The sequence below is a fragment of the Marmota flaviventris genome, chromosome X (assembly GCF_047511675.1).
Source record: "Marmota flaviventris isolate mMarFla1 chromosome X, mMarFla1.hap1, whole genome shotgun sequence".
Taxonomy (NCBI): Eukaryota; Metazoa; Chordata; class Mammalia; order Rodentia; family Sciuridae; genus Marmota; species Marmota flaviventris.
In genome coordinates this window covers 120,075,660-120,091,539 of record NC_092518.1, presented here as the reverse complement: position 1 = coordinate 120,091,539, position 15,880 = coordinate 120,075,660, and positions in this window count along the sequence as shown.

Sequence of the window (15,880 nt, the reverse complement as noted above, 5' to 3'; positions counted from 1 at the left end):
AAGTATGAGATCATTTATTTGTTGGTTTTTTCTTTTTTTAAGGAATGAACTCCAAGCAATGAATTTTCCTCTTAGAACTGCTTTCAATGTGTCCCATAGATTCCGATATGTTGTGTCAGTGTTTTCATTAATCTCTAAGAATTTTTTAATTTCCTCCTTGATGTCTTCTATAACCCATTGATCATTCAGTAACCTATTGTTCATTCTCCAAGTGATGTATGCTTTTTCCTTCCTTCTTTTATCGTTGATTTTCAGTTCCATTCCATTATGATCAGATAGGATGCATGGTATTATCTCTACTCCTTTGTATTGTCTAAGAGTTTCCCTGTGACATAATATATGATCTATTTTTGAGAAGGATCCATGTGCTGCTGAGAAAAAAGTGTAACTGCTTGATGTTGGGTGGTATATTCTATATATGTCAATTAAGTTTAGGTTATTAATTGTGTTATTGAGTTCTATAGTTTCCTTATTCAACTTTTGTTTGGAAGATCTGTCCAGTGGCGAGAGAGGTGTGTTGAAGTCTCCCATGATTATTGTATGGTGGTCTATTAGACTCTTGAACTTGAGAAGAGTTTGTTTGATGAACATAGCTGCACCATTGTTTGGGGCATATATATTTATGATTGTTATGTCTTGTTGGTGTATGGTTCCCTTAAGCAGTATGTAGTGTCCCTCTTTATCCCTTTTGATTAACTTTGGCTTGAAATCTTTTTTATTTGATATGAGTATGGACACTCCTGCTTGTTTCCGAAGTCCATATGAGTGATATGATTTTTCCCAACCTTTCACCTTCAGCCTATGTATGTCTTTTCCTATCAAATGCATCTCCTGTAGGCAGCATATTGTTGGGTCTTGTTTTGTGATCCATTCTACTAGCCTGTGTCTCTTAATTGGTGAGTTTAAGCCATTAACATTTAGGGTTATTATTGAGATATGGGTTGTTCTTCCAGCCATATTTGTTTATTTCTGTTACTAAACATGGTTTGTTTTCCTCTTTGATTATTTCCCCCCCTTTACTGTCCTACCTCCCACTGTTGGTTTTCATTCTTATTTTCCATTTCCTCTTCCTGTAATGTTTTGCCGAGATCGTTTGAAGAGATCATTTTCTAGCTGCAAATTCTTTAAACTTTTGTTTATCGTGGAAGGTTTTAATTTCATCTTCCATCCTGAAGATTAATTTCACTGGATACACAATTCTTGGTTGGAACCCATTTTCTTTCAGTGTTTGAAATATGTTATTCCAGGATCTTCTAGCTTTCAGAGTCTGTGTTGAAAGATCAGCTGTTATCCTGATTGGCTTACCCCTAAATGTAATCTGCTTCCTTTCTCTTGTAGCTTTTAAAATTCTCTCCTTATTCTGTATGTTGTGCATCTTCATTATAATGTGTCTAGTTGTGGATCTCTTATGATTTTGCACATTCGGCGTCCTGTAGGCTTCTAGGATTTGGGATTCCGTCTCATTCTTCAAGTCTGGGAAGTTTTCTCGTATTATTTCATTGAATAGATTGCTCATTCCTTTGGTTTGAAACTCTGTCCCTTCCTGTATCCCAATGACTCTTAAATTTGGTCTCTTGATGTTATCCCATATTTCTTGGATGTTCTGCTCATGGTTTTTTAACATTCTTGCTGAGCTGTCTATGTTCTTTTCAAGTTGAAATACTTTATCTTCATTGTCTGATGTTCTATCTTCTAAGTGTTCTACTCTGCTGGTAGTATTCTCAATTGAGTCTTTAAGTTGGTTTATTGCTTCCTGCATTTCTAGGATTTCTGTTTGTTTGTTTTTTATAACCTCTATCTCCCTGTATAGTTGATCTTTTGCTTCTTGGATTTGTTTATGTAATTCATTGTTGAAGTGATCTTTCATTGTCTGATTTTGCTGTCTGATGTCTTCCTTGAGACTCCAGATCATCTGAAGCATGTATATCCTGAATTCTTTATCTGACATTCCATCTACTGCAGATATTACGTCTTCTAACGTTGAGTTTACCTGCATTGCTTGTGGTCCTTTCTTTCCTTGTCTCTTCATACTGTTCGCGTTTCTTTCTACTTGGTGAAACTGTTGTGCTATTGAATTTTCCCCCTATCTATTTACATTGGTCTTGTATAGTTGCAAAGTCTCCCTCGCAGGCGCGGGCGGCGGCTCTGCCCCTCCTCCAATTGGGGCAATGTGCCTACCACGCCGGCAGGCCACTGGGCCTGCTCTGCCGGTCGGTAGCAGGTCCGCCTACCTTGCAGGAGCGGGCGGCGGCTCTGTCCCTCTGTGGGCCGCTAGGCTTGTTCTGTCGGTGGTCGCAGTTCTGCCTACTTTGCAGGCGCAGGCAGTGGCACTGCCCCTCTGCAGGCCTCTGGGGCTGTTCTGCCAGTGGGTCGCAGGTCCGCCTACCTTGCAGGCGCGGGGGGTGGGGGCGGCTCTACCCTTCCTCAGGCCACTGGGCCTGTTCTGTCTGTCGGTTGCTGGACTGTCCTGTTCTGATGGTGGTCACAGTTCCATCTACCTTGCAGGCGCGGGGGGAGGGGGCGGCTCTGCCTCTCAGCAGGCTGCTGCTCCTCTTCTGCTGGTGGGTCGCAGGCCTGCCTACCTTGCAGGAGTGATTGGAAGCTCTGTCCCGCCGCGGGCCACTGAGCCTTTTCTGTCAGTGGTCACAGTTCCACCTACCTGGCAGGCGTGGGGGGTGGGGGGCGGCTCTGCCCCTCAGCAGGCCGCTGGGCCTGCTCTGTGGGTGGTCACAGTTCCCTCTACCTTGCCGGCGCAGGGGGAGGGGGCGGCTCTGCCTCTCAGCAGGCCGCTGCTCCTCTTCTGCCGGTGGGTCGCAGGCCCGCCTACCTTGCAGGAGTGATTGGAAGCTCTGTCCCGCCGCCGGCCACTGGGCCTTTTCTGTCGGTGGTCACAGTTCCACCTACCTGGCAGGTGCGGGGGGGGGGCGGCTCTGCCCCTCAGCAGGCCGCTGGGCCTGCTCTGTGGGTGGTCACAGTTCCCTCTACCTTGCCGGCGCAGGGGGAGGGGGCGGCTCTGCCTCTCAGCAGGCCGCTGCTCCTCTTCTTCCGGTGGGTCGCAGGCCCGCCTACCTTGCAGGAGTGATTGGAAGCTCTGTCCCTCCGCGGGCCACTGGGCCTTTTCTGTTGGTGGTCACAGTTCCGCCTACCTGGCAGGCGCGGGGGGTGGGGGGCGGCTCTCGGTTGTACTAATTTGTAATCCCACCAACAATGCACAAGTGCATGTCCCCCCAAGTCCTCACCAGCATTTATACTGTTTGTATTTGTGATCATTGCCATGAATAAAATCTTTGTGAAATTTTGATTTGCATTTCTCTGATTGCTAGAGATGTTGAATATTTTTTCCAGTATGTGTTGGCTATTTGTGCTTCTTTTGAGAAGTTTATGTTTAGTTCTTTTGCTCGTTTATCTATTGGGTTATATACATTTTTGATGTTGAGTGTTTTGAGTTCTTTATGTATTCTGGGTATTAATCTCCTGTCAGGAGTAGCTGGCAAAGATTTTTGTTTTTTATATAATAGGACACTCAAGAATAAAAGTTATGGAGGAGATGCATAAAGATACAACTTATTGGTGAGCAGTACCATACCAATTTGATTCTTTGTCTTTTCTAGTTGTACTTTTTTTGTGCTTTTCCTTTTGGGGGTTCTGAAATCATCTAAGGTTGTGTTCTCTTATTTTAGTATCATGTCCTCATGAATTTGTTGTTATTGTCATTGTTCATTACAGGACATCTAATGACTCATGTCCTTAAGTTCCTTGTATCTCTTTTTGGAAGGCAATTTTCCCTCAGAAAATACATTTTCTGTTCTTCCATGCTATAAGGTTTATTCCCATAAAAATAAATACCTCCTTGCCTCAACCCCAAACCACTATCCTTATAAAGCAGAGATTTAAGAGGAGATTTTTCCATCTTCAAAGAAGATGTATATTAATTCTATGGATTCTGTAATTGATAGGACTTCATGCAGTGAAAAATTCAGAGGGGCATTTGAAATTTAGGATTTGGGTATCCACTACAGGGTGTGACTATGTATCTGTCCTCAGATCTGTTCTTAAAGTGGTTTATTTATTAGTTTCTTCCTTCCTTCCATTTATGAACCTACAGCTTCTCTGAAAGTTCCAGTTGTTTTAACATTGACAAGCAACAGTTGGGCTAACTATGGCAAATTGCATATTAAATAATTTATGATTTAGATGCTGCTAAGTCAGGGATTGCTTATCTTCTATTTAAGATTATTTGCTCTCTCCTCTTTTTCTCTCCCTCCTCTCCCCCTCTGTACTGGGTATTGAACTCAGGGTTGCACACATGCTAGACAAGCACTCTACAACTGAGCTATATTCTTAGTCCAAAGATTATGCTCAAACTTTTTTTAAAAAAACTCTTTTTTTAGTTTTAGGTAGACACAATATCTTTATTGTATTTTTATGTGGTGCTGAAAATTGAACCCAGTGCCTCACACATGCTGGGTGAGCACTCTACCACTTGAGCCACAACCCGAGCCCTCAATTTTTTTTTTCAGTGTTGATTTTTGAAGTTTAAGAGAAAGACTCTTGTAGAAAATATTCATGGTATATTACATTTGTGTATTGTTTCACAGTTTTAAAAATTATTCTGAGTATCTCATTTGAGCCTCTAGTGAGCCTGAGAGATGGATAAAACAGCACTATAACATGTCTTTTCCAGATGAGGAAATGGAAGCTCATAGTTTCCTGTCTTTGAGAAGGTTTCTCTCTCTCTCTCTCTCTCTCTCTCTCTCTCTCTCTCTCTCTCTCAGTACTGGGGATTGAACCCAGGGATGTGTAACCACTGAGCCATTTTAGAGAAAATTGTGCCCAGCCAGACTGCGGCAGGGTCTCACTATATTGCTGAGGCTTTGATCTTGCAATCCTCCTGCCTCAGCCTCCCAAGCTGTTGGGATTACAGGTATGTGTCACCATGCCCAGCTCTTGGGCGTGGTGACACATACCTGTAATAAAGAATAGAACTCTTAATAAAGAATAGAACTAGGGATAGAAGCCAGGTTAGTCAATACCAGATTGAGCTCTTTCTATTACACCATCCTGTCTCCAAAATAAGCTTTATGGAAGCAGTTATCTGGATAGCTTTGATCTCTAGAAACATAGCATACATACTGGTTGCTAAGGAGAACATAAAAATATTTTACACCATAATCAAGTACAGAAATGTGTATGATAGATAAGGTGGAAAAGAATGAAAAGAAGATGAATATCTTTTTTTGTACAGAGGATAAAATAATTGTCATCTCTCTTATTGTTGAAATAAACCTAGAGGATACCTATTCTATTCACAGAACCATGAAAAAAGTTGCCACCACTCATTTAATATAGGAAGCTTGCCCAAACTGTGCAAAAATTCTTCAGAATATATTGAGTTTTGTGTGTTGACCATAGGAATGTTATGCATGTAGTGGAGTAACATTATAGGACACATGCTATATTTATTAATTTGGGAGAAATACAAGTTACTAAGTTGACCTTCAATTTGCTTTAAGTACTTTAAGGAACATTAAGAGTTAAAGATTTAATACTAACGTATGTAAAATATATGGAGCCAAAGATATCTGGATGGAAAAAAATACATCTGACTCTGAAATTTGGAGGAAGGAATATAAAACAGGTTTTTTTTTTTTTAATTTTTAGGTGGATTTAGACAAAGACAGATCATTCAGATCAGAAACATTGGGAAAAAGGTAAGGGAATGAGGCACCTATAATAAGTAAACTACAGTTATAAATACAAGGAGATTTTGGCTTGTCCAATTAAATATGAATGTCTTTAGAGACACACCAGTTTCCTTTTGTGTTGCTATATATGACCATTTTGAAAGTATAATAGTATCTTGTTATAAAATGAGTTATTGTTATGTTGGTGTAGATAGAGTTTGGATATAATCATTTCTTCCAAACAGAAGAGCTTGAAACTACAGCAGGTGGTATGGTACAAAAAGTCCTGACCTAGAAGTCAGAAAACCTGAGTTCTGCTTCTGTTTCTGAAGCCTACTAGTTTTGACTACTGGATAAAAATGCCTCTGTGTATTCTCTCTTGTTAGGAGAGTATGTCTTGCCTATAGTACAAATTGGACATCCTACTTCCCACAGGACTCTGTGTTCTTGGTCATGACTGAATGCCCTTTACCATGGGCAATCAATTTTTCTTTTTTAGAAATTTGATCATGTAGACTTGGGTCCCACGGTTGTCATTTGCTGGGGGAAGGCATGCCAAAGCATATGTAAATGGATAGATGAGCAGAAAAGCATGAAGCAGAGGTGTTGAAAGAGACATATATAGTGTGTGTATATAAGAGAAAGAAAGAGAAGGGGCATGGAGAGAGAGAAAGGATAGAGGAGAAATAAGGAGATGTCTAATATATGTCTGGTTGCACAAGTCTTGACTATATCTCCCTACACTTGTATTTTTCTTTGTTTGCTTACTTTTGCAATGTTGGGGATGGAACCCAGGATGTCACACATGCTAGGCAAGTACTCTACCACTGAGATACATCCCATCCCTTACACTTGGGTTTTGTATGTTATCTTCATAGCCTACTTTTCTGAAAATAGCTTGAATAGATTTCTTTGATCTCTTGCTAAGATTCAATTATGCCATGCCTGTTTATATTAGTCACGATAAGCTAGGTTATGTGGTTGTAATAAAAAACTTCAAAATCAGTGACATAAAACAACAAATGTTTATTTTTCACTCATATTGCATGTTCATTCTGGGTCTGGAGGACTTTGCTCTGAATTGTAATGTTTGCTCTCATACTGAGACTTAGATATCACTGATTACTCTATTTTTCCAAAAGTTTTTCCAAATAAAGTTAATAAGGAAAAGAAAGGGTAGTAAAGGGGATGGCTGTAATGCTTCCACTGAGAAGTGATACATATGCTCATATTTTATTGGCCAAAGCAGGTTATATGACAACGTCTAACTTCAAGTGGGCAGAGAAGTGCAATCTTCTCATGTGCCAACAGGAGACATGACATAGTTTAAACATTTGTGATCATAATTAACAACTATCTCATTCAAGTACTTTCACAGGAGACTATCGAAAAATCAAAGAAGGTAGTAGATAACAATTACAGGTCTTAAATAATTTGAAAGTGGTATTCAGATGTAAAAGATTAATGTAACTACATGGTACAAGTCTGCTATAATCTAATTATCATATGTCATATATCAATTTGAAGTTGGGATGCTGTTAAGTGCAATGGAATGCATATTTTTTCTTTGCTCCTGCTTTTGTTTTTTGAGGTAAAAAGCACACCTGGGCCAGAATAACTCAAACTGTTCTCTGTTCCCACAACCCCAATGATAACAAAGAACTAGAGATTGTTTTACCTTAATAATGCAGAATGACGTTGTTAAAAGCAGTTTGATCTGAGTGGTGAAAAATGTGACTCTTTTTATATACTCCTCCCTGAAGGCAGACAAAGGTAACATATTATGTTGGACTTTCCTTGTTTATTCCTCAGAATCTAAACTCCCCTTTTATGAATACACCAAGCAATCTATCAGGTGTCCAAGGATTAGACCATTTCACAGTCCTTTCCATAAGTCAAGAGGATGAATCAGTGGATCTAAATGGCCACATGAGAGGAAAATGAAACAGGGTGGAGATCTCTCTCTCCAATTGAAAAAGTTTGGTTAAATAGACTAACTGGAAAGAATTGAATGAAGGCTATATATCTATTAGTAAACTTGGGATGAGTTGAATGATATAAAGAGATGGTATCTATTTCCAAATACTTCAAATTATTTAGAGCATATATTTACTTTGAAAGTAAAGAACACCTTACTACATTCTTTTGGAGTTGGGAGTTTGTGTATTACTTAACATAAGGCAATCTGATTAAGGTCTGCATCCACATCCCTTTATTATTAAGGGTTAAGTTCAGGTGTCACATATCTGGAAAAAATGTTTTTTCCAAATAAAGTTATTAAAATAATTAATTATGATGTAATTGCAAGTTACTATCATTATCACTTCACAAAATGGATAATTTTATCAGCAAAAAGACATCATCCTAAACTAGTGAATATTTGGCTTTCTCTCTCCCTTATAGACAACACAAAACACAAAATGTTCTTAAAAATTCATGTTAATTTGGGGAAATGTGATTTTGGAAATTTAGAAAACTGGAAACAGATAATGTTCAGCATCAAATGGTAGCTGATTCTGAGGATTGAGACTCACTAATGCCAAGATACCATAGTATTTTGTAAACAGTACCTCAAATGGGATAATAATGAACATTGCTGTAATTTTTCTCAACTTGTTATATAAACCTCAAATATAAAAGAAGGTGGCATATCAAACAGAAAAGAAACATCTCATATTCAATGGGTATTGCTGCTGAAGACACAACTAATCACCTATTCACCATCTATTTTCTACTCCTTCCCTACAGAACTCAGATTGTTTTAGTTGGCAATTTGCCAGGCTTTCCTTGCTGTTAATACACTATCTTCCTAGCCTTGCTTGCAGCATGGAGGCATATTGGAGGCCAGAGAAACAACGAACTGGCCAAAATTTTGGTTACTGTGGTCTACTGGATCCATGAACCGACTTAGAGGTAATTTCTCTCCTCTCAAATGTATACTTGGATTGCAATATGTGGAAAACATGTATGTTTATCCATTTTTCATGTTACAATTCTCCCACTAAGGCTTTCTGCAAACTTCATATAGCATCTTTTCCAAAACCATATGCTCTGCTGTCATGTGGCTCGAGTAGCAGGGGTACAAGTACTTTAACCTATTACAGAGTTCTTTCCTGGGAAAACCCACATTCTGGGTCCTTGGCCTATAAGATAACAGCTGCCCTCACTCCAAGACTCAGATGATAGTAAAAAATTCAAACCAGTATTATATCCTGGGAGTAGCAAAAAATGTCAGTAGCATTAAGGAACTAAAGAAGCAGAGATGATAGTTCCTATTTCTCCATTTAACCCACCAATCTGGTCCCTACAGAAGTAGAAAAGATACCAAATAGTGTCTAGATTACACCACAGCTATGATGTATGATATGCACATTAGAGGACACTAATATGGTTACATGACATGTGATCATGATATGGCAACTTCTTTATTTTCCTTACAAATTAAAGAATATCAAAAACAATTCTCAAGGATGAACAATAATGAATGGATAAAAGTAGGAGTAGTCCTACTTACTTTTAGCCCATATTAGCCAATGAGAAGCTTCATGCTTTCTGTCCCTGGATCTGTGGTCTTAACAGGGTTAGAGTAGTTGTCCTTGCCACCAAAGGAAGGATAACATTGAATTACAAACTACAATTGCCAATAGAGAACTTGAGATGGTATCCTTACACCATAGCAGAGAAAATGTCACCATTTTGGCTACAGTCATTCTTCAGGAAGGTAGGGAGGGTACACAAATAATTTTTGAACTCAGATGATCTACTTAGGCTTCTCTAGGTACCTCCCTTGTATTATCATAACTCTGAATAGAAAAGTACAATAGTTCAGTTTAAAAAAGGTGTAGACCTGGGACTCATATCACTTATGGATGAGAGTCAAGGTCACACCCCAGGAAAGCCACCAAGATTAACAGATATGGTAGCTAAAGACAAAGAGAATCTACAATGGGTATTAGAGAAAAGAGAAAGAGGACAATTGCAGCTCCAAGACTAAATGTAGTGGCCAGTGCTCTAGTTGACTCCACTAACTTGTCTCAGTTTCAGCTCTGGAAAAGAAATGCACCAAAAGGTTGGGGTAACTGCTCTCAAGTCATAAAGTGGGTTCCAGTAGTAGAAGGTGTGGACTATGGTGGACATAAACATGTTCAACCTAAATCTCCCTTCAAGGAAGGACTTATTGCCCAGGCATGGGAGTGCAGTGATTAGACGACCTTCCACTAACAGTTCTTTCTCTTCTGCATCTGTTTCAACTAAACCACATTGGTCCATGGTCATTCATGTCTTTGGTGGCTAAAATTCAATAGCAAGGTGAGAATACATGTATTCCAGTCTTGGCTCATCATTCACTAGATGTGTGAATGTGGGCAGGGTGCTTAAATTCTGAGCCTCAATATCATCATCTGTAAAAGGGGTATTCTAATAGTACTTACTTTCAAAGCTGGAGCCCATGCATTCATTTATTTCTTTATTCAACTCTAATGATGTTACCCTCTGTGCAGGTATTATTCAAGGCACCGAGAAAACAAATAAATGACTAAAATGCAATACAACATCCTGTTCTCCAACATGCTCATGTTTTAGAGATGAACATCAAAATGCAAATAGATACTGACAATACTACATGATAAATAAAACAATGAGTGTTTGTAAAAGATGATTCAGCAACCTAGATAAGGGGCGTCTCTTTCAGATTAGTTAAGAGGAAGATTTGTGTAAATTATAGCTATGTTTAACCTTTAAAGATTAATAGAAAATTATTTGATGCAGTAAGAGATCTATTGAAAGTTTCAGACAGATGGAGAAATGCATATGAAGTCATTAAACAGAAAATAAGAATAGGTACTATCAGAGGGGTTGGGGTTGTGGCTCAGTGGTTGAGCACTTGCCTAGCACATACAAGGCTGTGCAGTCAATTCTAAGCACCATATATAAATAAATGAATAAAATAAAGGTCCATCAACATCTAAAAATATTTTTTAAAAAGAATAGTTCAATAAGGGAAGGGGTGAGATACGAAGTCTAAGACAATAATAAGAGCCAGATAATTTAGACCATATTTTCCAGATTAAGGATTTTATCCTGAGGCACTGGAAATATCAAAAGTGGCAGATTCTTCCACACTTTGGGGCCTACCAAAGTTAGCAGGAGACTGATTCAATTTGCCTTTATATCAGTGGTCATCAAAGAATTATCCAACAACTGGAGTAAATATTTCAATTGTGGGTATTAAAAATACAAATTCACAGGCCCCACCCCAGATCTGTTAACTCAGAATCTCTAAGAGCAGGGCCTTGCAATCTGTTTTATAAAGCCTTCTAAACCATTCAAATATACTCTAAATTTGAGAATCATTGATCTAGGACTCTGGACACAAATGAAAAAAAAAATGGTTTGGTGAGGTTGGAAGTGGACCGAACTAGACTTGGGATCAGTCAAGAAGCTAATGTAATGGGCTGGGGTTGTGGCTCAGTGGTAGAGCACTTGCCTAGCACCTATGAGGCCCTGGGTGGGTTTGATCCTCAGAACCACATAAAAGCAAATGAATAAAATAAAGGTTTGTGTTCAGCTACAACTAAAAAATAAATATTAAAAAAATAAGTGAATGTAATAATTCAGTTGACAGATGATGTGGGCTCTGAAGATTCCACTGCTGAAAATCAGGTAATCCTTTATCAATCACCTAATTTTCTTTGCAGTTTCTGGAACTTTCACTGGCTCCAGCCCTATTTTCTGACTAGTTTCTCCCTTCTTATAAATTTTTCATAAAATAGTCCAACTACTACAGAAACACACACACACACACACACACACACATTGAACTTAATGCTTTTGGCCTACTGTTTTTGAAACCCATTAGGATGACATAAAGGGCATTTGAAATCTGGCTTCATCACCTGCTACTCTTTGCAAACATTCTTCTTAGGACACTTTTCCTTTACATAGGCTGTTCTCTCTGCTTGGATACCATATTAAACAGTTTAGGCTGCCATAACAAAACACCATAAACTGGGGGATTAACAATAAGCATTTATTTTGTAATAGTTCTGGAGGCTGAAAGTCCCAGATCAAAGGATCATCATGGCCTGGTTCCTGACTTGCAGATAGTTATCTTCTGTGTCCTCACAAATGGAGGGAGAGCTCTGATATTTCATTATTTTCTGTTTTGGTGGGTGGGTACTAGGAATTGAACCTAGGTCCTTGAACATGTTAGGCAAGTACTTTACCACCGAGTTACATCCTCAGTCCTTTATAAAATTTTATTTTTGAGACAGAGTCTTGCTAAGTTGCTGAGGCTGGCCTTGAATTTTCAATACTCCCACCTCAGCTTCTCCAGCCAGCTGAAATTACAGAAATGTACCACCACGCCCAGCTTTCCTCTTCTTATCATGCCACCGGTTCTGTTGGATCAGGGTTCCATCCTTAAGACTTCAGTTAACCTTAATCATTTCCTTAAAGGACCTTTCTCCAAATATAGTCACAAGGGGGCTAAGGATTCAACACATGAATTTTGGGGGAGGATATAATTCAGTCCTTAAAGTGCCATTCTTCCACTCCTTGATTTGGCAAACTTCTATCCCCACTCTTCAAAACTCAGTGTATATCTTTTGTCTTTATGTGCTGTACCCTGTCATTATGCCTTGACAGTAGGAAAGGACAGTTTTATGGGAAATGTTGCTAATGAGAACAACTAATTCCCTAAGGTGTTGCTGTGTTAACAAGTTCATTGTACAACAAAATTCATTATCAAGGACCTTTATTGAATACTAAAAAGCTAATCCTTAAAAGTAAATTGTTGATGCCCCTATTTTAAACAGAAACACCATCCTAAGAGATTAGAAAGTGGCAAGGAACTTTGTTTTGTACTGAAAATCTAAGGTTTTCCCAAGAGTGAATTCTAATATAAACTATGGATTTAGGGTGAAAATTATGTGTCAATGTAGGTTTATCAATTGTAACAAATACACCAAAGTGATGTAGATAGAAGGGGAGGTTGTGGGTGTACATCCTGTGGTGACAGGGTTACATGGGAACTTGGTATTTTTCCACTCAATTTTACTATAGCCCTAGAACTGTTCTGTAAAATAAAGTTTAATTAATTTTAAAAAGGCTTAAGCCAATGACCTAAAAAAGAAAACAAAATGAAGAAATCTTCAGGTTTTCTAGGCAACTTGGAAATAAAAATGAACATGGGTCTACAAAATGGTTAAGCTACTGATATATTACACATTCATTTTTTAGAAAGCCTTACATGGGCCAGGTGTGGTGGCACATGCCTATAATCCCAGTGACTTGGGAGATTGAGGCAAGAGGATCGTAAGTTCAAGGTTAGCCTCAGCAATTTAGGGAGACTCTGAAGAATTTAGCAAGACCTTGACTTAATATAAAAACCAGAAAGGGCTGGGGATGTGGCTCACTGGTTAACTACCCATCAGTTCAATTCCTGGTACCAAAAATGAAAAAAAAAAGAAAAGAAAAAAGGTAGTACATGGCTTAGACACTGGAGAGACTGATAAATTGATGTAAAAATGGCTTGTACATGTTGATAGAAGCAGTATGGAAAAAGTGTTCTGTTGTCAAATAAATATGAAAGTACTAGGCTTAAACAAATCAGATTTCCTATGTTACTCTTCTCAGGGGGAATGTGCAGGCAAATGAATATGATACGAGCCCTTCTAAACCTTATTTGACAGTGGAACCCAATAATACATGTTGGGAATTACAGCTGAGATTATGGGGAATCACTGGAAATGGTTTTCATAGAGTAGTTTATTGACATGAGCAAATATTTGAATTTTAGAAAGAACACTCCTGAGAACAAAGAAAGAATTATAGAGGGTTCAAAAATAGGGTACAGGTTACTGCAGTACCCCAGATATGGAAGGATGAGGTCCTGCTTAGGGCAGGTATATAACAATGGACAGAAAGGATTAACTAATTCAGCATGGAATTGAATGCAACACAGGATTTTCTTGGAGCCCATCTAGGTTTGGTTGTATAGTATATTCGTGTGTAATATAGTACCCTAAAAATGGGTATTTGGTGTGGCATGAGTTGGCATAATTATGCTCTGAACTATCTTCACATAGAAGTGCGTGGGTCCTGTTGTCCACTTCTATAAGCTATGCTTATCGGGCTTATTGTGTTTCTATGGTAACAACGCCTCTGCAGCTGCTGCTATTTTGAAATAATTGATTGAGACACCACATTACAATTGCAGGGCTCCTGAAATCTGCCCTATACTTCTTTCATAAAGGTGATTATTGCTCCTTTAGCATCCGTTCTAGCTGTAAAGATTCCTAGGGTAACCATTTCCTAATAAAATAAAGGCAAGTTACTTAGTTTCCTGAGAAGAAAGTGGTTTCAAGTGCTTTAGAGGAGACTGGCTTGCTGATAATTATCTGATTATCTGCAAATTATTGTAGCTCTGCAAATATTTTTACTTCTGTTCTTTGGTATCACTTTCTTGCTTAGATAGACCTTGCTCAGAAATTGTGTCCTTTTGAATATAAAAAGGGATCATATGAAAATAGAAGGAAGACCAACAGAGTAGAAGAAGTGGATTGAAAAGATAGGGCATGGAGAAGTACAAGTGTGCAAAATGTATCAAATTATGCTATGTCCATGTGTCAACATATTACAATGAGTTCCTCTTATATATGTATAATTATAATACACTAATAAAATGATAATGATGATGATGATGATGATGATGATGATGATAATGATAGAAGGGAGATCAGTAGATTAGAGCAAGTGGATGGGGGCAGGAGGAGAAGAAGGAAAGGAAAAGAATTGGGGAATGAGAATGATCAAATTATGTAATGTGCATGCATGAATGTGGCAGAATGAATCCCACTATTATGCGTAATTACAATGCACCAATTAAAAAGAAATAAAATATTTTTTAAAAATTCCTGCCTGAGACCGCTGATCCAGAATCAAGAAAAGTATCCATCATACTTTTTGTTTTAGTAAAATTCCTATATGCAGTTTAATTAATGTGTGTAATTTCAAGTTGATAACTTTTAAACTAAATGTTTTGTCTTAAAACCAGTTACAGAGTGGTGAAGTGTATAATATAATGAAGTAAAAATGTAAAAATCTCCTCATTTAGACATTTCCTTATTAGATGTTAATTAAAATAGAAAAATTTTCATTGGTGAAAAAGATTGTGTCCTTTTGCATTGACTTTACTGATAATAATGGGACTTATGTGCTACCAACCATTTTTTTTTTTTTCGATTCTGCAATGTTTCTTAAAAAACCCAGGCCCAAGCCAAATTGAGCATTATCACAACTTTTTTCCACATGGTCCAGGATAAGATATCTGAAAACTGGAACCAATAAAATTAACAGTATTGATAGGGAAACTGGACACAGTGTACAACAGTGGAGAATGAACTGCATTAGGATCAAAATACTTAGGGTGCCTCCTTTCTTCATAATCAACACATTGTACTACTTTGAACAATGTGCCTATTTCTCTGTTACTCCATCTGTAAAATGGGTATGCAAATGTATATAATATGTACTTAATCAAGGCATTTCAAAATACTTCTGAATAAGTTTTTATATTTGCAGAACATTTTCATAATCATTACCTTATTATTCATTCATGTGATCAACCTAGAATGTGCCTGGATTTTTGCTGGGTTCTGAGGATACAGAGGGTCCTGTCATCAGAAAACTGATACTCTTATGGGGGAGATAGATAAAAAAGCAAACAATTAAAGCACAATATATGCTATGAGAGACCAAAGGGTAGGATGCTATGAAATCCTTGCAGAGGCTCTGCAGGACAGGAAGAGTCACAATGATTATTCCAATGACACAGATGAGGAAATTGAAGTTCAACCAATAAAATATTTTTCCAAGATTTCATAGCCTGAGAACTTGAACTCAATTCCTCTGACTCTTTGTTATATTTTTTTCCAATGTAAAACATTGTCCAAAGTGTTTTCCAAAGTAATCAAAATGAATTATCTATCTTGACAATTCATTGCCAATGTGGAACACAATCTTGAGCAGTCAGTAGTTCTAGAGCAGGATTTACAAAAGAGCTGATAGGAGTAGAAGCATGAGGAGAAATGGTTGCATATGCTTGGAATCAACTGCAGAATCACAAAATAAAACATCACATTGGATAGAGATCTGGCAGCCTCCTAGGACTACAGCACCATCAGTCCCAAAATATA